This window comes from Cibotium barometz, chromosome 55 (genome assembly GCF_041138505.1).
Source record: "Cibotium barometz isolate CiBa-2024 chromosome 55, ASM4113850v1, whole genome shotgun sequence".
In the NCBI taxonomy this organism is placed as follows: Eukaryota; Viridiplantae; Streptophyta; class Polypodiopsida; order Cyatheales; family Cibotiaceae; genus Cibotium; species Cibotium barometz.
The window spans coordinates 23,425,901-23,439,854 of NC_141100.1; positions in this window are offsets into that span (position 1 = coordinate 23,425,901).

Here is a 13,954-nt window from a genome sequence, read left to right on the forward strand (position 1 = left end):
TAAAGAAAACCCAAATGAGGGGGAAAATCAACCTAGTGATGTCAAATCAGAGCATGATTACGAACTATGGTTATTTGACGATGAGCTTGCTATATGAGTTTGATTTATAGGTTATTGAGGTGTAGTTGTGTAGACCAGATCCAAACTTGCAGCAGTGGACATGCAACCTCAATATGCATCGGATTTTTCCACTTGCTCAGGTGTATCCTATCTCACTCTCATTTTTAAAACTATTCTTGCACATCATTACATGCATTCATAGAAATAAAAGACCTTATGACTAGGTAAAATTTTATTTCTAAGTGCCACTTAGGGAAACTTTAAGGCCATATTATTTCTTAGATTTAGTAATGTTTCTACTTGTCCAATGACTGACCTTAAATTATGTTGATGGAGTATGTGAAGTATTCCCACTCAGATTTTAGTGACTGACCTTAAATTATGTTGATGGAGTATGTCCAATGACTGACCTTAAATTATGTTGATGGAGTATGTGAATTATTCCCACTCAGATTTTAGTGACCTTTAGTTTAGTAGATTGTAGGTGAAAAATAAACCTATATATATATATATATATATATATATATATATATATATATATATAGAAGAATAAAAGACCCATAAAAAATAAAAAAATAACACAAAAAAGACCAAGACGATAACTATCGCTATATATGATCCTAGTAGGACTTTGGGGATTACTAGTGATGGTACCTTGAGACTAATTCCCTAATTCTTATGGGATAGGACCTTGCGTCGTGAAAAACTAATAAAAGAAAGGCTAACCATCATCATCTTAGGAGATTCTTGGTGGTCCTTAGATACTCTTGGGGGTGAAGGTCTCTTAACCATTACCTTGGTCTCCAAAATGGGTTGGTGCCTTATCCCTTATAATATACTTACGACACCCAAATAAAAACCCTTTCAACTTAGCGTTGGTTCACTAAAGTGTGTGTAACTTGAGACTGAACCATAAGCGTAGGCATATGACTAAGACTAGTTTAGGTATATATAGGCTTATTACTAACCTCTAAGCTAAATTGGCCTTACCTTTCCTCTTTGTAGCACAACTTGAAGTTTACTCAGTCATTAAAAATAAAAAGAAAAAACAACATGCATGCATAACCATGTTTCATCTTATTATTACAAAGAACTCTCTACTGGTTGATTTGTTTTTCACGCAAGTATCCAACACTTGGCCTTCAACTATCATCACCTTCCTATATATAGCATCTTCAAAACCTTTTTCGAGGAAGGAATCTATATCAAGAAGGGGGGCATATTAACCCTCATTGGTCACCTTTCCAGCGTTAATGCCATCCATTGGCAATAATTGTTACTTCATTTGGTGCTAATATTATATATTTTACGTGTGTGATCATCGCTTGTCTATGAAAGGCATGTCACGAGATTAATTATGGAGTTTTCATGCTTAGATTAAGTATTTTCACAAGCCTAGGCGGCCTTGGAAAGCCATGGACCTATATTTTAAGTATGGCAGGCCAAGGTGTAAAGGCTGGGGGGCCAAGATAAGGGTCAATTTGTATTCTCACTATTCATTCTCTTACACAACTAATAGAGTGCTCTTCTTCTCTACTCTCTTTCTCTCTTATGTGTCTTGCTTACTTGCTTAATTTAATTAGAGCTATTATAAACTCATTGTGTATGTGTGAGTGCATGTGAGAGAAGGAGATTGAGTGAGAGGAGGATCGAGCTTCCTTTGGAGTGCGGTGGCGGCGACGTTGGAGTGGAGCTTTGGAGTGTGGTTGTGTGGCAACATCATCTCCTATGAGAATCTAAGCCCATGCAATTGTAAGCTAGGTTATGGAATATTAGTTTCTCAGTTCAGCTATTTTATGATCCCAAGTGCGGTTGGGCAAAGCCCCACGACCTTGGTTAGTTCTTACACTCTTTCTATGGTGCAAGGGCTTCCCAATAGCCATAGGTTGAGATACTCATGTTTTACAACACCTCATAGTCATAGCTTGAGATACTCATGTTTTACAACACCTCATAGCCATGGTGTGTCAAATGGAGTGAGGATGCAACCAGATAGGCTAGCACACCCATATCGAGAAGTTGCATTTATAGCTCTAAGGCAAGACCAAACTTGTTTCCACAAAGACTAAGATAGGCTATTACCTTGAACATATCTCGCACCACCGATAGGGACTAGCCTAGGACACAACTTTGTTTTTGTCCTATCCATTCCAAGCTGTTGGGATCACATAATATAACCCGATGATTATTAGGAGGTCACGCTCTAAAAAATATGTGTTTGTGATGTTTCAAGCTTGTTTTTTATTCTTGTTCACATTAGTTCATTCTAATGTATTTTGTTCTATTTGCATTCTTTGGAAGGAAAAAACTCTTTTTTATTGGCCATTTGAATGATTTTGAAGCCCAAAAGGCTTTGATTTTGTTGTATTGAGCCAAGAAATAGCGTAGTAATTGTGATTAGCTACAAGCTCCATTTTGTGTGGATTAGAGTGAGAAAGTTGTATTTTTGTTCATGCATTTTATAATTTGTGTTCATATATTACTGAAATTCGTAGCATAGTGTTAACCCCATTTTTACGGTTAACTAGGTGGATGACTTTGGTGGGGCTCTATCAAAAATTATTTTTATCGCTAGAGCTATGGATAAAGTGCCCAAGTTCTAGATAAAATGCCCAAGTTCTAGGAAGCATAAATCCTTGTTGCTTGTAACAATGTCCAACCAAGGAGCCACTTAATGGTGGTTAATGAGGCTGTGCGCTCTTGCTGCACGTGTCGGAGCTAGGGACTTGCCAAGCACCGTGTGCGAGCCATGAATGGCTGCAAGCACACAACCAGGAAACCAGCAAGCTCAAAACAGGAAGCAATGGTGTGTCACTCACCGCTCAGACCGGCGTCGTGAAGGATTCTCGCATCGTGATGATGAAGAAGGAGCCGTCGTCGCCGCTCTACCGCCTCGCCGCCGTCGCCATGCTGCAATGCTCAATCGCTACACTCTCTCTCTCTCTCTCTCTCTCTCTCTCTCTCACACACACACACACACACACACACACACACGTTGGAGAAGGAGATGGAGAAGATGAAGCAAGAGCACTCCTTATATTCAACACTCAGAGAATGAGAGGTTTTAGGTTACATTTGACTTTTATATGTGACCTGGCCCTTCACACATGGGCGCCCACACATGGCCGGTCGATCCTAACCATTATCCTGATGAAATTTGAGGTGCGCCTCTCATCGGCGATTCTCTCATCGACGATCACCCAATCCCCTTACCCTTTACATGTGGTGCCGACAAGCCCAGCCCATGACTCAGAATACGTAAAATAATTATATGATGTAAAAAGTAATACGTCTCAATGTCCGCTGTTAACATGCCTCCCTTCCTGTTGTAGATTTTGTCCTCGGAAGCCATGGTATGGTAAGCTCGACAGGGTTTGTTGTGGTAGACTGTATCTGTAAAACAGGGAAGTAGAGTGAAAGCATGCTTGGTCTTCAAAAGATATAGAGTGTATCAAAAATACAATCAAGCATAGACCACAATGGAAGTATGCCATGAGAACCTAGTTTAAGAGGTCACATTAAGGAGCTAGCGTAGCAAATTAATAGGAGTTTAAAACTATTGAAAGTAGTTCAAGAGTTAGCAAGGTGTCAAAGGTTAATCAAGGTCTACAACAACTGGCCTAAGTCAAGGAAAATTGCCAAGCTTAATAAATAAACAGATGACCACAATGTGTCTATTCTAAGAACAAGCTAATCCCAAGAGCCTAAGGACACAAGAAACATCAAAGTCATAGAAGTCTTTTGCCTTTATTTCTTTTATGCACGTGATAATTTTTACAAACAATGGTGACCTCCCTAAAGCAAAACTAGCATATTGACCCTGGTGCCATGTTTACCACCACAGGCCTTCTCCAGGAATCTACTAGCTTACCTTAGGCAAGGCTACCCCCTACCAACCCAGGGCATTGGTCTAGAGTGGAATACTCCTCACCTACCAACTGTCAATAGGGCGATAGGCCGACATGAAAGCACATCACAGACATACATTGCCATTTTTTGTAGGCCTTTCTTTTTATTTTTTATTTATCTCTTTGGATTTTTGTTCCCAAATTATCATGCGTTCTTACATCGTTTCGACAAAGGGGTAGAAGCTATGTCTTTAGAGGTCAACACACACACGGTCAGGTTGTTCAAGCATTAAGATGGTTTTAACCCTAGACCTAAGACATATTCCAAGGCTAACTAAAGACATCATGCATTCCCAAGAATATATAAAATAAGGTTAAACTCAATTAATGATTTACACTAACACCTTATGAACCCTAGACCTAAGACAACCATATTCCAAGGCTAATTAAAGACATCATGCATTCCCAAGAATATATAAAATAAGGTTAAACTCAATTAATGATTTACACTAACACCTTATGCAACTTCAAAAACTAAGTAGTGCTTGACAAATTCCATGTGGTCATGCATTATAGTTCATGCAATTAATTGAACAGTAAAAATGAAAGAGAGTGGGCATGGAAGAATTACACCTGTATTTTGGAGATCTCGTTGATTTGATGAGAAATGGCCGTAATTTGATGTAGATATCCATGTATGAACATTGCGGCAGTCCCAGGACTATGAAAGCGAACCCACCTCAAACTTTTCAACCTGTACAATTAACTAACAAGCACTATACTTCGAGAGGCACATCAGCAGGAAAAAATAAGGACTCGTTTAAGGACACAAAACTAGAAATAATTTAAAAACAATAACCTACCTAACTACCAATCACCACACTAATACTGAGGATCAAGGTAAGAGGATGTTGTAGAGTTCTGGCTGTAGCCCTAAGACTAAGCCTCTATCCGCATCATCCAAATAAATAAAATCAGCCTCGGTAGTGCCATGAGTCTCATCCATCCATTCATCCGTCTCAGATATATCCTCTTCGTCCTCCCATCCACATAGACTCGTCAAGAATATAACTATGCGAGGCCTGTGGAAAAGTAAAGACTTGGGCTATCGGGGAGTAAGGGTCAGTGGTCAATAGGCAAATTAGCCATTCTAATTCTTCAACATTTTCGTCGCTTGGCTAGTACATCTATATGACCCAATTTGGTTTTAATTACAGGATAGCACATGTGAAATATCTGAGAAAGGTATAAATGATACCTCTCACCAAAGGTGGGATTGGATGAAGTGTGTGATGCTCGTGCATCTGCCATATCTACAAACACAGATATAGCATCAGTATGTTCATGAAGATAGGTCAATCTTGTTTCTAATTGTGTGTAGATAACTCTCCTCTTAATGTGCTCTTGCTCTTTTTACTATTTTTCTTTTCTTTTCTTTTCTTTTTTGTGTATGAAGCTATATATATACATTCGCTCAAATTTGGGAGTTACATGGTCAGGAGAGAAGGTTAGGGAGGAAGCAATAGAATGTCGAACGTGAGTACATGTTCCCCCCTTCCTTGGGTAGATCATTTTTTTTTGCAATGATGTTGTAGCCCCTTGGAAAACCAATTTGTCCAGTGGGTTATAGGTGGTGATGTGGGCAAATAGCTTTTTATGACCCTTGTGGCCACATCAAGTTGCAGAGATAGTAGTGTATGCTCCCATGAACGAACGGAGGATATGGCTTCCAATGATACATTTACAAGGGGAGACGTAGACTCATTGGTTTCTTGGTGGGTATTGACAAGGGTAGGTGTAGAGCGTGCAGAAACTTCTATATCAACGTGTGAGTGACATGAGGAGCTAGAAGCTTCCTGTGACTCCCCCCTTCCTGAGCTAAGTGGTATCGATCGATATCGTTTGGGAATCCAAACTAGCCCTGGAAGAAGTAGTGTGGAGTACTCCATTACCTTTCCCTTACCACGGTGTTGAATTGTCATTGGGGTGGCAACATTTGGCTTACAAGATTTTATAGGCGATGCAGAGGAATTCAGCTTATGTTTAGGGACCCAAATCTTGTCATTCCCTTCGTAGTACCCTTGGGCTGCTAATAATATTTCAGGAATCCAACGTGATGTTACCTTGCCTTTTCTAGGGCGGGTAGCTACTTTTCTACTACGAGGCTTCTTGTCTGAACGAGATTGAGCAGAAGAGGTAGATGTTAACGAAGCTTTTGGGACCCATTTGTATGTACTCTTCGGTAAAGTAAGCGGAGCCTTGGGGACCACACTGCCTATCTCCACTCTTGGCATTGAAGCGTTAGAGGGGTGGCAAACAATCAAAGATGGTGTAGCTACTTGACTTTGTGATTTTTCCTTATCTAGCGTTTTGTCCAGAGTTGATGGCTTAGGTGCGGGACCCTGAGTGGTCTGGTTCTTGTGTTGTAACTCGCCTGGTTGCCCAATCAATATTTCACTTGGTGGCTAACATCCATTTGCGCCCTAAGTTTATAGTTCCCTCCATGGTACTAGCAGGCATAACCAAAAAGCTTTGAACCACAGTCCCCTTGTCATAGGCAGCAGGAGTGTGTAAAATTCCCGAGACAGTGGTTTTCTTCTTATTGATACCCTTAACTTGGTTGGTACTCTTGGATAAGGGTGGTTTTCCAAGTTGACACCACACTCTATATATGACAGCAAATTGTGTTGAGCTCCCGTATCCAATAATGCATTATATAGCACCTTCCCCGTAAGGACTCTGTAGTTCAATTGGGTATCGTAGAGGTGGGTCAGATTCTAGTGAATCCTCCTCTGTCTCCTCAAAAAATGCTTACGTAATCCCCAAGTTGGCCTCTCGTTGGCGCCTAACATGCTACTGACATTCTTTAGCTTCAACTCTCGCTTGTATCTTCTTAAGCTCAGCCTGTTCTTTAGCTGCCTTCTTCTGATGGATTGCATGTAATTCCTCTTAGCTTAGGGGATCATAGTATCTTTTAAATTTACTCCCATTGAGGAATCCAACGGTTTCACTCCGTTGAAAGTCTCCATTCGCATGGTACCTTGCGGGGTAATTTCACATACTCTGTACGATCCCTTACCATCATATTTTAGCTTCTTCTTTTCGTTACGCACTCCATACATCAGGACTTTATCCCCAACTTTGATGTCCTTGTTTTTCAGGTGGCGATCAAACCATTTCTTCCTTCTATCCTTCTCTACAAGGGCATTGTACACCGCCAATTGTCTTTCTTCATCAAATCGCTCAAGGATATAGAAACGCTCTACCAAGGGATTACCATCCTAGCCCTCTTGAGTAGCAACATGAAGACTAGGAATGACAAATTCCCATGGCATGACTGCTTCTTAGCCATATACCATCTTGAATGGTGTGCAATAATTAATAGCCACTTTGTACGCAATACGATAGGCCCATAAAGCTAATGTAAGCTTTAGATCCCAATCCGTGTGATGAGCCTCAACTGTCTTTGTCAGAATAGAGATTAAGGTCTTGTTGGTACTCTTGTCTTGGCCATTCGCTTGCGGATAATAAGGAGTAGATTTATAATGGGATATCATGAAATTTGTTGTAAGCTCCTTAATCACTTCATTTATAAAATGCGTACCATTGTCGCTCACAAGTTCAAAAGGACAACCGAAGCGAGTGATTATATTTTCAAAGAGGAACTTGGCTGTTGTCCTCGCATTTGTCTTACGTGTTGCTTTCGCTTCAGCCCATTTGGTCACATAGTCAGTGGCCACAATAATATAGCGAGATTGTGTGTTACGGGCCGTTGGGTTAATTGGACCTACAAAGTCTAAATCCCACTTTTCAAATGGTTGGTTTACTTTAATTGGATGTAAGGGCATCTTATCTTTCCACTGAGGTTTCTTGTAGCGTTGGCATTCATCATAACCCTTCACAAAAAGTGATGCATCTTGGAACATAGTGGGCCACCAATACCCTGATTGCAATATCTTTCGCGCAGTTAAGTCTCCTAAAAAGTGACCACCAGCTACGCCCATATGTGCCTCTTGTAAAATATATAGATACTCATCCTCTCGGGCACAACGCCTAAGAACGTCATCCTTTCCTCTTTTATAAAGAGTCTCGGCTATTAGGCAATGGGGTTCACATTCCTTGATCAGCTTTTGAGCTAGATCTTTACGAAGCTCTTTGGGTGGAAAACCATTAACCAAGAAGTTAACAATCTTCTCACTCCATTCAGGCATTGTCTCCACCATGAACAAGGAAGTGTCAGGTAAGTCATCATCAACTCCCGTAGAAGCTTCACCATTATGTATGCGAGACAAATGATGAGCCATGACATGTTTTTTGCCAGGTCTCACAACAACAGTGAAATCAAACTCAAGAAGAATCAACAACCATCATGTGATTCTTCCTGTGGAACATGGTTTGTTCACCAGATATACAACAATGCTTGATGATCCACATAGAAAACAAACTTGGTGGTGGCAAGAAGGTAATAACAAAATTTCTTTACTGCATATATCATTGCCAACCCTTCTCGCTCCGTAGTGGTGTAGTTAATTTCAGCATCGTTCAACTAGCAAAGCTAATGAGGTAGTCTAGTTTATGTTCTCAAGGTTGAGTTAGTACACACCCAATAGCAAAGTTTGATGTATCAATATACACATGGAAGATCAAATCCCAGTTAGGCATTGGCAAGATTGGAGCACTCGTCCCAGGGCCTTCTTTAATAACTCATATATGCATGGTCACAATCTTCGGTCCAAATAAACTCGATGAGAAGCTTGTACAATGGTCGAGCTATCTCAGCAAAGAATAAAATAAACCTTCGATAATAACCAACATGGCCCATAAAGCACTAGACTCCCTTATAGTTGGTGGGTGGAGGCAATTCCAGAATGACCTTGATTTTCCTTTCGTCAGTGGAAATCCCATTTTTGGACACTATATGCCCTAGAATAACTCCGTGTTTAACCCAAAATTGGCATTTGAAAGGATTCAATGAGATGCGATATAATCTACACCTTTCAAATACTTTTCGTAAACACATCAAGTGCTCGTCCCAAGAGGAATGAACACAAAGATCATCTAAGAAGACTTCACAAAAGTCCCTTAGATATTCCTTAAAGGCTGTGTTTATCAATCGTTGGAATGTTGCAGGTGCATTGGTTAAGCCAAAGGCCATGACGCGAAAGGCAAACACTCCAAACTCCGTTATAAAAGCTGTTTTAGCTTGGTCCCCTACTGCAATTGTGATCTGATTATAACCAAAGTACCCGTCTAAAAAGCTATAAGCCTCCTTGCCTGCAACTCTTTAAGCACATGTTCCGAATACGGCAAGAGATAATGATCTCTTCTGGTGGCTGCATTAATCTTTTTGAGATCAACGCACACTCTGAGTTTCCCATTCTTCTTTTTGGTACAATGACTATCAGAGAAACCCATTCTGAGTGCTCAATAGGGTATATGAATCCACATTTTATAAGCTTTTCAATTTCCTCTTGTACAATCTTTGCATACTTAGGATTCATTGGGTAGGGATGTTGTTGGACTGGTTTAGCAGAGCTAATCATTAGAATTGTGTATTGCACCACAGAGGGTGGAACACCCTTCATATCATGGTATGTCCAAGCAAATATGTCCTTCAATTCTTTAAGAAGCATCTTAAGTGTAGCTTCTTCCGTCTCGGTGAGGTCTTGAGCAATAAAAACTGGTTTAGACTCCTCACCTGGATCTGCTTGTTCTATCTCCTTAACTACCGCCGAGCCATCGTAGACACCGCTACTCCCATTGGTACGCATTTGTTGGGCTTTTGTGTAGACGACTTTACATTCCCCCGTGGGAAAAGATTTGAAATGCTTGGGTGCGGGGTGTAAGTCTACCGGTTCTTGTTGTGCCATGCTTTTTTCTTTAAATTCTGCTTCCTTTTTTTGCTGAGCTAGCTCTCGGTTTTGACGCCTTCTCCGTAGTACGACTTAGTTTCGGCTTCTCTTCGATTTTTAATTGGGCGATGTCATGAGGTTGCAGACTACACCACATGACACTTTGGAGGTATTCTCCCCAATTATCCACTAACTTTCGATGAGCGTCATATGCTCCTACATAACTAAGACATTCTACAGTGGATCTCTCTTTGTTTATTCTAGCTCGTACATTAGCTCAATAGGGTTGTCGCTTATGTCTCGTCTTCTTCTTACCTAGTTTCTGATTTTTGTTTATATCACATTCAGACTAACTTGATCGATCTTCACTTGTGTCTCCCTCACTCTCGGATGAACTGCAAGAGGTTACTATCCTAGGCCTTGAGCATGTGGCTTCCACACGGGGGTGAATATTCAATTCATACCCCCTATCAGGCTCAGAGTCAGTTTCTTCTTGAGATTCAGACTCAGAGTCGCATTGGTCAGAGTCTTCGCTACTTTCAGTGTCAAGGGAGTTTGCCACTTTCTTGCCACCATCAGAAGTCAAGTGCATAACACCTATCATGTTTACTGGCATTCATGGTGGCATATCTTGCCCCTCAGGTGTTACCCAACTTGTGCCTCTATTTCCCCATGTGTTTATGGTTGCCGCTAGGTGTACCCAATCTACGTTATCTGACTTAGTCGTCATGCACGGTAGGACATCCATATAAGGAGAATCTTTCCCATCATCGGTCTCTTTTTTGCATGTATAGCAATACTTTAATAGGGCTGAGTGAATAGTGGTATCCGATCGATTATCAATGATAACCTTGCTTCCTAAAGGATGTGTGCAACCATTCTCAAGATCAACTCGAATGACAGAGTCCTGGAATTGTAAGTAGACATCATTTTTCTGACCAATCATGCACCATTTGTGCTTCCCTCTTGAAAGGACATCCTAAGATCATTTGATATGACATAGGATGCTCAGAGAAATCCATTACAATGAAGGTATGCCTTACCTTGTATCCCAGAACCTTGATCTTAAGGTCCCTTAGCATTCCAATAGGTTTAGCTATAGTTCCGTTTGCCATCTTAACCACTATGTTTGTGACTTCTAGGTGAGGTCTTCCCATAGATTCCCAGCAGTTTTTAGTCACAATGCTCACTCCAGCACCACCATCAAGGATTCCCTTTAGAGTTAATCCCTTGGTGGTAATGGGGAGGGTTGCATTAGATTCGTTACCTTCAAAGTACTATCCCAACTTGTTAACAGGTATTTCAACGATCAAGTCTTCATCTAGGTTGGGCACCTTCAGTTCTCCATTGAGAAATGCCCGAAGAGCTAAGAATAGCTCAGGATCTCCGTATAACTTGGATATGAACGTGGTTCTGACTTCAGAGAACATGAAATCCATTAGTTTGGACACATTCAACGGTACTTTTTGAGATATCGGCCCTTGACTAGGGACTGGTGAAGATGGAATCACTTCCTCTTCGATGGGGTCAGGCATTCCCTCACTAAACATTCTTTCAAGCAAGAAGGGTGTCTGCCCACATCCTGATGTCCTATCCTCACTTTCTTCCCAAATGATACTAGGTATAGCTAATGGTTTATGGCTCCTGTGAGGCTGAACTTGTGTAGGAAACACTATGTCTGGGATCTTGATTTTTCTAGGTTCTGGCTCCAGTTCTCTTTGTGTTTCTTCCACCAAACCCCTTAAGTGTTGCACTCGTTCAATCTCCTCTACTAGGTTTGGGTAAGTCCTAATCTTTTTCTTAAGGGTTTTTGGCCCACGTGAGAGTCTCAGTCAGTCTGGGTAGCCGAGAGGGCATTAGCTGACTTGGTTGTGGGGCAGAAGGAGTTTCCTTTTGTTTCCCCGGATCTATGTCTTTGCTTGATTCTCCTTCGTTGCGCTCCCGAGTGGGTTCCTCCCTTAAAGTAGTGGCTTTGGTCTCCATGGTTTCTATTGAATCAGAATCATCTTCAGGATCATTCATATACACAAGGTCGTCTCCTGTCCCTACATTATCTTTAAACTAGGTTTGGAGCTTGTGTCATTAAGCGATCTCTTCCGTCGCATTTTCTTTTTCTTTGCTCAAGCAATTGATGCAGTATCCCTCTCCTCAAGAATGTAGTTTTGATTTTGAAGCATTGACCGTGTGACTACATTTGCAGGTACAACTAGTGTGGTTTTTCCTAGTGCCTCATTGGTGACCTCAACCAAATTCAATGGTGTAATCTTGGGTGCACTTGGATTATGTGGACATTGAGCAATCAAATGATCTATACAATGATTACATATGTAAGTACCGGCATTCTCGATGTGCTCCCTTGATTTGGTTGCATTTGAGTAGCGATCTTCTGTAGCCTATTAGGGCACTCCGCTACACGATGCGGTCCACCACAATCGTAGCATTGAAGAGGTGGTCTCCTGTGGCAAAGGTATTAAGGTTTTGCCCTCTTGTGGGCGAGAGCAGCCGCTTGATATACAGGCTTGACTTGCCCGAAATGATCCTCCATGTAGTACTGGGGAGTCATTTCAAACGTATCAATCCCATATGGAACAATGGGGTCTATATCCTCTTCACAATCCCCACACGCACTATGTGACTCACAACCCATCTGGTTTATAGGGGTAACCCTCGGGGATGTGGAGGTTGTGGTCCTAGCACTGGCGGTGGTAACGACACAGACTCGACTAAATTTGGGTTCCTTGGAACTGTGTTGTAACGGTTGCTTGACAGGTGGTGCAGGCATCAGTGCGGGTACTTGAGGTGTGTTTGATCAGGCTACTCGTGCCTGATTTGCTAACATACGCTTAAGTACTATACAATCCGTAGATTGATGGCCATACTTACCACATGTATTGCAAGTCCCATTAAATTTAACTCTGAATGTGGGACATTCACTCATGCTATGTGGTCCTAAGCAAACCAAACACCATTGTTTCTCTCTTCTTGGGTAAATATGGCTATTTTGAGGAGCTCGATTACCCCTAAAGTATTCTTGGAGAGCCTTAGTAAGGTCAACTATAGACATTTCGGATATCTTGGGCTCCTTGGAATTAGGTTTTACAGTCATTGGCTCATGCCTAGATACTTGCGAACTAACAGACTTTGTCTCCGAAGATACCTTTTTACCTGCAATCATCAAGTTGTCTTCTAACTGGATTGCATTGGCAGTGACTGCTTCCCACATCGTAAGACCTCTAATGACTAGGCCATTGTTTATGTCCTCGTGGCATAATCCTCAGATGAATCTATCAAGAAGTTGGTTGTTATTGCAGCGCTCATCTCGGGAGTACAGTGAGAATTTATATTCTTTAGTCAACTAATAAAGTCTCTCACTGACTCTCCTTCCTCGTGTTCAGCTTTTTGGAGTTGAGATGCTACACCCCAAAGCACACCCTCACGTATGTATTCTTTCAAGAACAATCTCTTGAGAGTGGGATAGTGAGTAAGCTCTTCAACCCTTAAAGTTCGATAATACCAATCTCCGACTTTTCCACTCAAGGTTAAGCCTAAGGCTTTACACTTATGTAGCTCATTGTGCTCTTCCAAGGAATCACACACGTGCTCAAAAACTTCAATGTGCTTCCTAACATCTTCGTTACCCACTGAAGTTTTGAGTGAGCTTGGTAACTTGTACCGCCTTGCTTCTAGGCTCTCTCTCAGGTATGCCACGCATGTTTTTCGCAAAAGATCGTCCGATCGTTTGAGCAAATGCTGCTAGATCACCTAAGTGAGCAAGCATAGCTGATGGAGGCACTTCTCGGATGGCCTGGTTGATAGGAGTTGGCATTAGTCTTGGTATGTATGCAGCTGACGTAGGATATGATATGTGACTAGGCATAGCTCCTCTTGGATAAGGGTCCTAATAAAGCATTCATGGAGCATACGCCATTGGCATAACAAGAGGCGTAGGAGCTACATGAGCATGAGTAGCGATAGGTACATATGGTCGATATGCACTAGTACGCACTGTTGTAGGTACTGTACCACTACGTAGCGGTGTTGTACTAACTACAGTGGGGTAAGGGGTGCACTTTCCATCATGCTCATCATCGGAGTAGGCATTGTGGATTCCCTAATGGAAAGTTGAGCCAAAGTTCGAAAGCTAAAGTTACTGCTCGTGGGCTCAACCTGCATTGAGACTCCATGCGAAACAAC